The following is a 12,011-nucleotide window of genomic DNA, read 5'->3' as shown; positions in this document are numbered from 1 at the left end:
TACTGTTAGGAATAGTGATGTAGTGAGCATCAGTGCACAGGTGTCCGATTTGTCAGTGATTCCAAGTCTGCGAAGAGTTTTCAAAGGGAGCCATCATCCTGCTGACAGGGACGAGATGCAGGCTGCAGCTTCTTGGGTCACACCTGCAGCTAAAGAAATGCACGTCCCTCCCTTATCTGGCACTTGACTCTCCCATAAATGGAAAACCTCTTTCACGTCTTGCATAAAAACTCTCTGTTCATTGGTATTTGTTCTCCCCATTTGTTCACAGTGCAGGAAAAGCAATTTTTGTCTTGTTATGTTTTAATGATGAAAAAGCTTTCCTGTTTTCTTTTACAGAAAAACCCGCCTTTTCAAAACATAAAGCCACATTAACTTCCATGTGCAATTTATTTTGTGCTTTCTGAGACGAGTTTCTCCCTGCTGGGAGAAAGGTCTTACCTCCCTACAATCTATGGGGACCTATCTGAAGAAAATGGGTTCAGTTTCCCATTAGGAGCATGAAATGTATGGAAGCCAGACTATCTATTTATCTCCATGGAGTCTCTTGTCACCCAGCACACAACAGCTGCCTAAACCACAGCCAAAACCTTCTCAGGAAAGACGTCAGGCTCTCAGTGATGGTCCATGTAATTGATCACCTTTGTACTTCTGTCATTTGTCTGGGTCCAGTTGCCAGCTTCAGACTCATCCATCTTATAACGTGGGTGGAGATGTAACTTTTCTGACAGCCATGCTCTTTGGGAGAGAACCCAGATTGCTTTCTCCCATATTGGAGCCCAGGTCCATTTGTCACCTTTGTGACCTTTGCTTTATGTCCTTTCCCCGCACCCTTCTTCTTGAAAAATTTTCCCTTGTAATTTTCAGCTGATTTTCAATGGATGGAGGGCAGGGCTGCACATCGAAGCCATCAGGACTTCTAGCATAACAGATAACTTCTTCCAAAATGGGATTATAACCACAGGTGCAGAGGCTCAAATTTACAATACATCACAAAAGGAAGGGCTATGGCTAGAAAGGTCACCTTCAGTAACTAACTAGATACCTGCACAAGAGATCCTGAGTCTGATAGGTATCCACTCTACAATAATTGCACAGCCAGAAATTCTTAGAATCGGAAGGAACATTTCTAGGCCCAAGCCAGGGATGGGATTCAGCTGGTGTGTGCCAGTTCTGCAGAACCGATGCCTAGTTTGTTGTTGAGTTCAGTGAACCAGCCGTTAAACTGGCACTTGTAACCAGGGTTCTAAGGTTGAGTGCTCACCTAATGTGGAAATCACAAATTTTGATATCATGTTGAAATAATAAAGTACCCTTTGGTGGTTTGTTTACTTTTAAAAAAAAAAACTTAAAACAGTCATTAGGACAGTGAACTGGTTGTGAAATTTTTTTAATTCCACCTTTGGCTCCTATCCCACCCTGGACAGGGTCCACTCTACAAAATCTCTTGCAGATGAGATCATTAAGGAAGTGCTGAATGTGTGTGAGCGTTATTCTCCTATAAGGACATTTGTACGAGTCTTGAATGATTTGGTTAAGTGCTACCAACTACAAGGCTGACAGTTTGAATCCTCCAGCACTCCACCAGAGAGATGGGTGGCAGTCTGGAGCCATAAAAATGTGCCCCCTGGGGAGCCCTGTAGGACATTTTTACTCTGTCCTTGCTAGGAGTCAGATTGACCAAGGGCAGTGGTTGCTTGTGACGCTAGAATTTATTGAGACCTTTCCTGAGAATGCTTCAGAAACACCCAAGTCTGAAACTCAGTCACTTTCACTCATTAAGCCTTTCCCTACCATCAAGAATTCCATCCATAAGTTGCATAATTCTTTCATACACTCACATTGGTTCTGCATAAGCACAACGGATTGTTCTACAATTCCCATCCTTTGCAATGATATCCATATTTTATTATGTATGATATACATACCATATGCCTTTATAAAGTCGATAGAGCAGAAAACTAAACTCACTGCCATCAAGTCAATTCTGACTCATGGTGACCCTCTAGGACAGGGTAGAACTGCCCCTGTGAGTTTCAGAATCTGTCATTCTTTATGGGAGTAGAAATCTTCTCTTTCTCCTGCAGAGTGGCTGGTGGTTTCAAACTGCTAACCTCACAGTTAGCAGCCCAACATGAAACACTATGCCCCCGGGGCTCCTTGTACCTACTCAATAAAATGCAAGAAACTATCATTCTGACAGTCTCTGTTTTCAGCTAAAATTCATCGGGGCCTCTGGCTACAGTCACTCTTCATCCCATTATGGTCTCTTCATACCATTCTATGTCCTCTTCTGAAACTAGCTTGAATGTTTGATAGTTCTTTGTTCGTGTATTGCTGCCACCATTGGTAAATTATCCTCAACAAACTTCTATTTACAGGTGATATTAATTGTATTGTTAAATAATTAGTGCGTTCTGTTTGGGTCAGTTTTCTTTGGGATGGGCAGAAATATGGATCTCTCTCAATCAGTTATCTAGGTATGCAGTTCGGTGCCATTGTGTTGGTTTCAACCCATAGTGAGCATGTGCCCAACAGAGGAAACACCACCTGGTCTGCACCATCTTCACAATTGTTCTTATGCCCAAGCCCATTTTTTTTTTCAGCCACTGTGTCAATCCATCTCCTTGAAGGCCTTCCTTCTTTTCACTGTCCCTCCACTTTACCAAGCATGATGTCCTTCTCCAGGGACTAGTCTCCTCTGATAACATGTGCAAAGTATGTGAGACAATGCCTTGCCATCCTTACCGCTAGGGAGCATTCTGGCCATACTTCTTCCAATACAGATTAGTTTGTCCTTTTAACAGTTGTATCGAATGTCCAGGCAAGTGTCTTCCAAATTTCTGCAAATAGATGAATGGACATTTGCAGTGCTGTAGCTTAATATTTTGCATTCTTATTTCAATTGATATTCCATCAAATCTATTGCACACAAGTCCTTAGTGTAGTTTAGATTTCCTTCAATCCAATTGGTTCTTGATCATATGCTTTCTCTTGAAATGGACATTAGTGGTTAATTTTGGTAAAATGGCTGTGTATTCTTTCCATCTTCCTTTGAAGTTCATGAGTCATTTAATATTTTAGTCATAGTATTTCTTTTCAACTCAAGGCTTGAATTTTTTCTTCAATTCATTTATTTTCAGCTTGAGTTTTGCTGGGCATGTTACTCCTTTTTAGTTGTCTAACTCCAGGTAGTTGCACATTTCGCTCTAGTCCCTAACTTTGTCTTACTGAGCTGTCTTTTGAAATTTCTCTTCAGATTCTTTATTTTTTCTTCATATATGATATTCTTGATATCACCCCCAAAGTCCTGTGCTATCTTGTCATTAGTGCATAATGCATCAAACCTATTCTTTTCAGATGGTCTCTAAATTCAGAGGGGATGTACACAAGTTCATATTTAGGCTTCTTTTTTACTTGTCTCAATATTTTTTCTGCTTCATCCTGCACTTTCTTGAGAAATTGGTGCTGGGTTCCACAGTTAGTGTCTGGTCCAGTTTTGACTGACAGTATTGCGGATCTCCATAATCTCTTCTCACAAATGGATCCAGTTTGATCCCTATGGTCCTTCCTCACTTCCAAGTCTTGCATTTCAATCAGTAATTATCAATACATCTTGACTGCAGTGTGATCAACTTTAAACTGAAGAATTTGGTAGACTTCTTCAGTTTATACATAATTGACTTTAGTAGTTGATGAACAAAAGTGATTAAATGTAATAATATGTGTTCCTTGAGGCATACGGATATTATCCTGTCATAGATAGCATTTCCCCCCTAGATTCTAGATTCGTGGTTCATGCATTACATAATATGATTAATCATATTTTTAGCTGTTTCTTCTCATTTTGAGTTGAACCTGATAAGCAACAGTAGGTTCTGAAAGCTTTCCTCTGTCCACATCATTTGGGTCGAGTGTCATTTGAGGAGGGAGCCCTTCCCCCATTATATCTAGAATGCCTTTCAACCTGAGGGTGTGTTTTCTAAGACCATAATAGATCATGTTCTACTGCTATTCATATGATTTTCATTGACTAATCTTTCAAAGGTGATCTAACTCTTCTTCTTACTTTTGTCTGAATTTGCAGTTTTCATAGGAGCACGTTTACCACGAGTGGCCCAGATGGTCTTGGGAATACTGGTGGTATAACTTCTAGCCTAATAGCAACATGCAAGTCACCACAATAAGATCAATTGACAGCTGAGTGGGGGTCACAAAGTTAGCTTACCTGAAATTTCAAACAAACTAAAGTCCTTTGGACTTTGCTAGAAAAATAAAAGTTTTTCAATGTTGTGATCTTTTCAGATAGGGCAATTGAACTTTTATTACCCAGAGTTAAAGTTTGCTTTAATCAATTAAGACAATCTTTTCAGCCTATTGCATTATTTTAGAATCTTAAATCTATCACTGACAGGAAAACATGTCTCTAGTGTCCTCATTGAAATTCAGAGCCCTGTTAACCCATCTTTTGGTGTAGCATGATTTTAACCCTACTCTGTCTATAAGGTCAATGCTAAGTACCTATATTTTGCTGAGAATATTTCATAGTTGAATTATTATTGAATTTTCTTCCTATCTGTTGGATTTAACCAGAAATGCTAAAATTTAGAGTCTTTTCAATATAAGTATCCCAAATAAGTATCACCTATATCATTAAAGATGGTTACATATTAATTCTCCTAATAAATGTGAAGGTACACACATATATAAAGAGATGTTACATTATATATTGGCTCAGCCTTTCAGTAAATATTTATGTGTGAGTTAGGCAGGGTTCTCTAGAGAAACAAAACCAGGACACTTATGATTATATATGGATAGATTTATACAGTATAAAAGAATATAACAGCTAATTAGTCCACACAGCAGTTCAGAGGGCTCGGTTCAACTCACTTCCATGGAATAGTTAATATACTAGAAGTCCTTCAACTCCTGAGGGCTGCTGGGTCCAAGGTCAAGGGAGCAGAGAGCTGAGTCTTCCCTAGGGAAATGCAGTCTGTCTGGCTACAGGCAGCAAACAGTAGGGTGGGAGCTTAGCAAGGAAGACTCAAATGGGATATCAAACTCAAGCAATGCAGGGTGACATGATCTGACAGTCTCAACCTCAAGGGATGTATACAACAGCTGCATGGCATCAAATATATGGATGGAATAAAGAGTCACTATCTTAAAAAGAACCATTTAAAGAGATAGCCTATGATAAAGAACAAATGATATTGAAGGAAGAAGTCCAAGCAGCACTCTGATAGTTATGTTTATTGTGCCAACCTGGCCAATAAGACCATGTGGGATTAATCAGGTCCCAGTTTGATTGGAGGGCAAAGAGACAAATGGTTCTGCAAGGCCCACCCACCTCTCTCTTGATCTCTGGTGATCAGAGCTTGCTGTAGCATGCTGCTGCTTTTGCTAGTTCTCTGCCTCAACCTGTGAATTACACTACCCGTGGGCCAAGCCAACTCATGGATCGTGTTGGTAGAATTTGAGGCTCCTTTGAGATCTGCTTTGCTGCGCTGCTGGTACGTACATCACTTTAGCTTGAGGTTGAGGGATCCTGTCACCTTGCATTGCTTGTATTCTATATCCCATCCAGGCCTGCTTGGATAAGCTCCCAAGCTACTGACTGTTGGTGACCCACCCCTCTGCTTGCTGCCTGTGGAGAGACTTAGCTACCTGGCCCAGTGACTGGAAGATATCCATATTTGTACCCATTAAAAAGAAAGGTGACCTCTCAGAATGTAGAAATTATAGAACAATGTAAATAATATCACATACGAGTAAAATTTTGCTGAAGATTGTCCAACAACATTTGAACCAGTACATTGATAGGGAGCTGCCAGAAATTCAAACCAGTTTCTGAAGATGACATGGATGCTCATGCTCATTGCTGATCTCAGAGAGATCTTAGTTTACAGTAGGAAATACCAGAAAAATGTTTATTTGTGTCTTACTGATTATTCAAAGGCATTTGAGTATGGAGATCATAACCAACTTTGAATAGCTTTAAGAAGAATGGAAATTCCAGAACATTTCCTTGTGCTCATTTGGAACTTGTGCAATTGGATCAAGAGGCAATCATACAAACAAAAGAAGGGAGTACTGCATAGTTTAAAATCATAAGAAGTGTGTATCATGTATCCTCTCCCTGTATTTTTTCAATCTGTATGCTGAGCAAATCATCAGAGAAGCTGGCTATATGAAGAAGAATGCAGCATCATGGTTGGAGGAAGGCTTACTAACAAGCTTTCATATGAAGATGATACAACCTTGCATGCTGGAAGTGAGGAGGACTTGAAATACTTGATGAAGATCAAGGATTTCGGCCTTCATATAAACTCAATAAAGAGGACAAAATTCATAACAATTTGACCTAATAGGTAATATTGTGATGACTAAGGAAAAGATTGAAGTGGTCAAAGACTTCATCTTGCTTGTGTCCCCAATCAGTGCACATGGAAGCAGTAGTAAGAGCTTAAACAATACGTTGCATTGGGTAAATCTGCTGCATAAGATTTCTTTAAAGAGTTGTGGAGCACAGATGTCTTTCTGAGGACTATGGTGTGTCTGACCCACACAGCGACATTTCCAGTTATCTCATAAGCATGTGAGAGTTGGAATTTGGGTAAAGAGGAGTAAAGAAGAATCAATACATTTAAATTATGGTGATGTCAAGGAATATTGAAAGCACCATTGACTGCAAAAAGGATAAATATGTATATACCTTGTTAGAAGTACATCCAGAATGTTCTTTAGAAGCAAGGATGGGAAGACTTCATCTCACATACTTTGGAAATGTTTTCAGGAGAGACCAGTCCCTGGAAAAGAACAACATGCTTGGTGGAGTCGAAAGGTAGTGAAAAAGAGAAGACTCCTGGCAAGATCATTGGACACAATGGCCTCAAACTTAACAACAGTTGTGGGGATCATGCACAACTAGCTGTTGTTTCATTCAGTTGCACTTAAGATCATATGAGTCAGAACGGACCCGATGGCTCTGATAGCATTGCCTAGATGGGATCACATAAGACATGAGTGCAGATGCAAAGTAAAAGACACACAAGTGAGCTGTGCTTGCATACATGGCAAGAGGTCATTGAGAAAAGATTCTTCTAATAAAGGAACCTGAAGGGGAAAGTGTGTTCATCTAGGAATTAAACCAGGAGAGCGTTCGTTCTGGAGGCCCAAGGGAAGCAAAGGTTTGTGGAAGAAACAATGTTCAAATTCATCACATCAGCTGAGAGACAAATTTATCTGAAAAGTAGAATCATTGAATTTAGTTACACAACATTAATAAATATTAGAAAGGAAAATTAACTTTATAATTATATGCACTATAACCTGTGAAGCATTTTAAAAACATCATTTCATTAAATTTGCTAACTTGATGTGAGGTAAGCTTTAACTTCTGCTTAGAGCAGTGCTGTCCAATTGGGTGACTTGCCTAATTAAAAAAGAGCACAGGTACTCTGTAAAATTCCATATTTTAAAATTCAATCCCATTCTGACGGAAATATAACTACTTCAGCTTTGTAAATGGATTTCAGATTCAGCACGAATTTTGACACATCAATTTGGCCACAGAAATAGTTATATTTGTGTCATTTACAAACCAATTGCACCTGATTTTATTATCTTCTATACAAGTAACCTAAAAGCAAACATATTTGTTTGTGGTTAATGCTCAAAGACTGGGAAATACAGTGGAAAATATAATGTAAAAAATGCCTCCTTAGTGTTAGCAACTAATTTTATTTAGGCACTTGGACCATAGATTATAGTTTATTTGCATAGTTTATTAAGGGGGTTGGCAAGCTACACACTTGATGGCTGAATATAACCTGATGTTCTTTTTTCCCCAAGACAGAGTTCTATGGGATCATAGGTATTAGCCATTTATTTCCATATGGTTCAATGGAAGTTGTGCTGCAGTGGAAGACTTGAGTAGCCATGCTCTAGACCACATGGTGCTCAAAGTCTAACACATTTACCATCTTACCATTTACTGAAGAAATACAGTCAGCACCTCATATGACTAAAGAGATTGAAACAGGACATCTTACAGCTCTGGATTTCTTTTGATGTTTTTTTTTACTTACTAGTAATGGCCTCTTTCTATAGTCCTTTGTACTCATTAAATTATTTTTTAATGTGTGCTCTCATTTAATTCTCATTATAATGGAGAAAGTAGCTGTGTGGGGCTTGTTTCCATGAACAAACTTGCAAAAGATATAAGGACAGGAGAAAGTGAAAATATCATGAACTTTTCAACAATTACCTCATATATCAGCTTCTACAGAAGACTTTCCTAATTAATATAGGCAAAAGTTGTTATGTTGAGGACTAAAGTGTACCTGACCCAAGCATGTATTTTTTCTCAATTGCCTCACATGCTTGTGAAAGTTGGACCTCGAATAAGGAAGACAGAGAAAAGAATCTATGAGTTTAAAATATGGTGCTGCCAAAGAATATTGAAAGTACCAAGGACTGCCCCAAACCACAAACAAACCCATATTGGATGAATGCTCATCATCTTGGAAACAAACCACCCTGGAATAATACAGCCAGAATGCTCCTTAAAACTCATTCATTCCTTTCCCTCCCCCAGCCAGTCCTGGGGCTTTGGGGCTCAGCTCAAAGGGAGTCCCTCTGGGACATGGGGGTACGGTGAATGGTGTTACCCTTTTCTGGGTATGCTGAGCCCCTCTAGGGTTTCCCATATGGGTTCCAATACATTTGTTCCCTTTTTCTTAAAAATCAAACAAACAAAGAAATCCCACTCATTCACTACCATTAAGTCAATGCCAACTGTAGCAACCCGATAGGGCAGGACAGAAAAGCCCCACGAGTTTCCAAGACTATCTGTTTGTGGGAGTTGAGAGTCCTATTGTTCTCCAGAGGAGAGGCTGGTGGTTTCAAACCATTTTGATCACAGCAAAAAAGCTGAGACTTTCTCTCATATACTTTGGACATGCTATCAGGAGAGAACAGTCCCTGGAAAAGGACATCACGCTTAGTGAAGTAGAAGAACAGTTGAGAGAGAGAGAGAGAGCTCTCAACGAGATGGATTGACCCAGTGGCTGAAACTATGAGAACAATTGCGAGGATGGCACAGGACTGGGTGGTGTTTCATTCTGTTGTTTAGAGGATCATTACGCCTGAGGGCACTGACAATAACAACATCGGCAAATTTGTTCACTTACTCTTTAAACTTCAACTGTACCTTAAAAAGGTATCTCTCATGTACCTATGAACTTTATTGTACTCTATTAACTTATTTTTCTTCAACGTAGAACCTGTAAATTCCTGAGGGTAGGTATTTAGTCATTGCGCAGTATCCCCTGGGTCTACGCATGTGCTAAGTCTCTACTTACAGTGATGAAATTGGACTTGTGCCTGCCTTCAGAAACTAGTCTAATGAAAAGATAGTTAAGAAAGGACATAATAACTAATGTAGCTGAAGATGTGCTATAATGCAGAGAGGACCCGGCTAAGTCAGACTCCTGCGGTCAAAGAGGGCATTTGAAAGAATTATCACTGTGTCGACCCCGGAACAGAGATGAGGAGTAACCAAAGCAAGAGGGAGGCTGCATGAAAGGTGTGTGGATACAGAGAAGTCCGTGGGGCGGTGCAAGCACACGTGGAGAAATCTGCAGAGAAGAGTCTTGTATGCCACGTTGAGAAGATTGAATTCGATCTGAAAACCACGAGGTTCACTGGAGGATTCTCTAAACATCAAAATATTTGTTGACATTGAGTTAATTCTAGCTCATGGAGACCCCCTGGGTGTCAGAATAGAATTGTGCGCCATTGGGTTTTCAGTAACCAAGCCTTTCTTCCAAGAACCTCTGGATAGATTCAAAGCTTCAACCTATCAGCTAGCAACCAAGAATGTCAACAATTTATATCACCTCCAAGCTCTGAGGCTTACAGAAAGCGCAGTAACATGATCAGATTTGCATTTTTGAAAGGACGCTATAGTAGTACTTTGATGTCCATCAAACAAGACCCGAGCATACAATAGCCAAGTGAGAAATGGTTAAGGTTGTAACAGGAGAATAGACAAAGGAAGCGGACATGCTCCTTGTTATGTGCCGTTGAGTTGGTTCTGGCCCATAGAGACCACATACATGAACAACAGACCAAAGCACTTCCCAGTCCTACCCCATCCCACAGTTGTGCCTAGGCTTGAGCCCATTGTTGTAGTCACAGTGTCACAATTCCTCCTCTTGGTGGCCTTCCTCTTTTTCACTGCACCTCTTCTTTACCAAACTTGTCATCCTTCTCCGGGCACTGGTGTCTCCTGACAACCTGCCCACAGAATGTAAGACCAAGTTTCTCCATCCTTGCTTCCAAAGATCGCCCTGGCCTTGCTTCTTCAAGGACAGGTTTGCCCTACTGGGCATGCATAGGTGATATGAAAGGACTAGAGCTAATACGAATTTAGATGACACAGTCATAGAGTGTGGATAAGCAAGGAATGTTAGCATCTCCCCAGAGTCACCAGCTATATTCTCAGCCACCCCAAAAGACCAGCAATCAGAGAATCATGCTCCCATACGCAGCTGCTGCCCCATTCCCCTGGGAAAGACGGCGAGTGCTGCAGTGCACACACACTGCCCCACTCAGTCACGCACAGATAGCAACGCAAGATGAAATAGAAGCACAACACAAACACACAATAAGGAGTTCACTGTGGTAAAATATCAAATCACACGATGCAGCCGGAGCAAAGGGTTCCAGCAAGCTTCCAAAATAAGGAGCCAGAAACCTTTCTGGAGGAAGAAATAGCAATAGCTAATATACACAGATGTCCAAGAGATCAATTAAAAACACGTAAACAGCAGAAAGGAATCACCTAAGTGGTACATAATCCTAGAAATCCTGCTGAACGAAGAGTTCTCCGAGAGAGTAACAAGACAACCACCCAGTTGGGGTGGAGATTAGGCATGGCACGTCTGATAAGGGTCTCCTCACTTGACTTTTAGAGAAAAGGTCAACACCTCAATGTCACAAAGACAAACAATCCGATTAAAAACCGGGTAAAGGATATACACAGACATTTCACCAAGGAATACCTCCTAGCAGCTAGCACTTACATGAAGAAAAGTTTGTGACCAGTAGTGATTAGAGAATTGCAGATCAAAGCTGCAATAAGATACCATTTCACTCCGGCAATAAGGGCACCGATGAACCAATAATCACCATGTGACAGTCCAACCAACCTTTACCCGAAGTCAGCCCTATTGAATACCAATCCTGTAAGGGTGAAAAACTGTTACGTCCAGTGAATCCCTTCTTCAGCTACCCTAGAAGACAGTTGAATTGTCTCCTGGGGTTTACAAGGCTGAAATCTTTATGGAGGAGCCCTAATGGTTAAGCAGTGGGCTGCTGACCCAAAGGCTGGTGGTTGAGTCCCCGCAGCTCCAGTGGAGAAAGACTCGGGGATCCTAAAAGGAAGGGGGACAATTCTACTCTGTCCAATAGGGTCTCTCTGAGTTGGAAAAGACTCACATTTTTACACCAGCAGCCACATCTTTCTCCCGATGAGCAGCCGGTGCACCTTTCACCCAGCACTTGCCCACTGAATCCCCAGAGGGCTTTTTCCCATGAGGTAGCACATACAATTTTTTTCGGGGGGAGTAATAAATATTCATAACATCAAGGTGGTGAGAAGCACTACGACAAAGAAAATGTTAGCATCACAAAACTCTAGGTTCTTACAGACATATTTGCACACCAACCCCTCTCTTTGAGCAAGCTCTTTCTTACCCAGCATACTTCAGAAAGCAATGTCGTAACGGTGGCTCAAAAGTGTGACCATTTAATCTCTGAAAAGTGCCAGCTGAAAATGACGTAACACGCCGGCCTCTCCTATAGACTTTCTGTCTCACCACGCTTTATGCAGCTAGCAGCATTCCATGGGTGGTTTGAGGCTTGGCTCAGGATTTCTTCAAAAACTACAGTAACCTCCATTCCACTCGCTTCCATTCCACCCTAAGCACACACATAGATTC

General features: G+C 40.8%; 1 protein-coding gene across 1 annotated transcript in view; it reads left to right on the top strand.

Moving 5' to 3' along the window:
* Positions 1–12,011, top strand: part of SLC13A1 (solute carrier family 13 member 1) — a 98,671-nt gene that overhangs the window by 27,130 nt on the left and 59,530 nt on the right. The gene's annotated exons all lie outside the window — the stretch shown is intronic.

Source organism: Tenrec ecaudatus, chromosome 9, assembly GCF_050624435.1.
Source record: "Tenrec ecaudatus isolate mTenEca1 chromosome 9, mTenEca1.hap1, whole genome shotgun sequence".
Lineage (NCBI taxonomy): Eukaryota > Metazoa > Chordata > Mammalia > Afrosoricida > Tenrecidae > Tenrec > Tenrec ecaudatus.
This window is presented reverse-complemented; position numbering and strand designations above follow the sequence as displayed.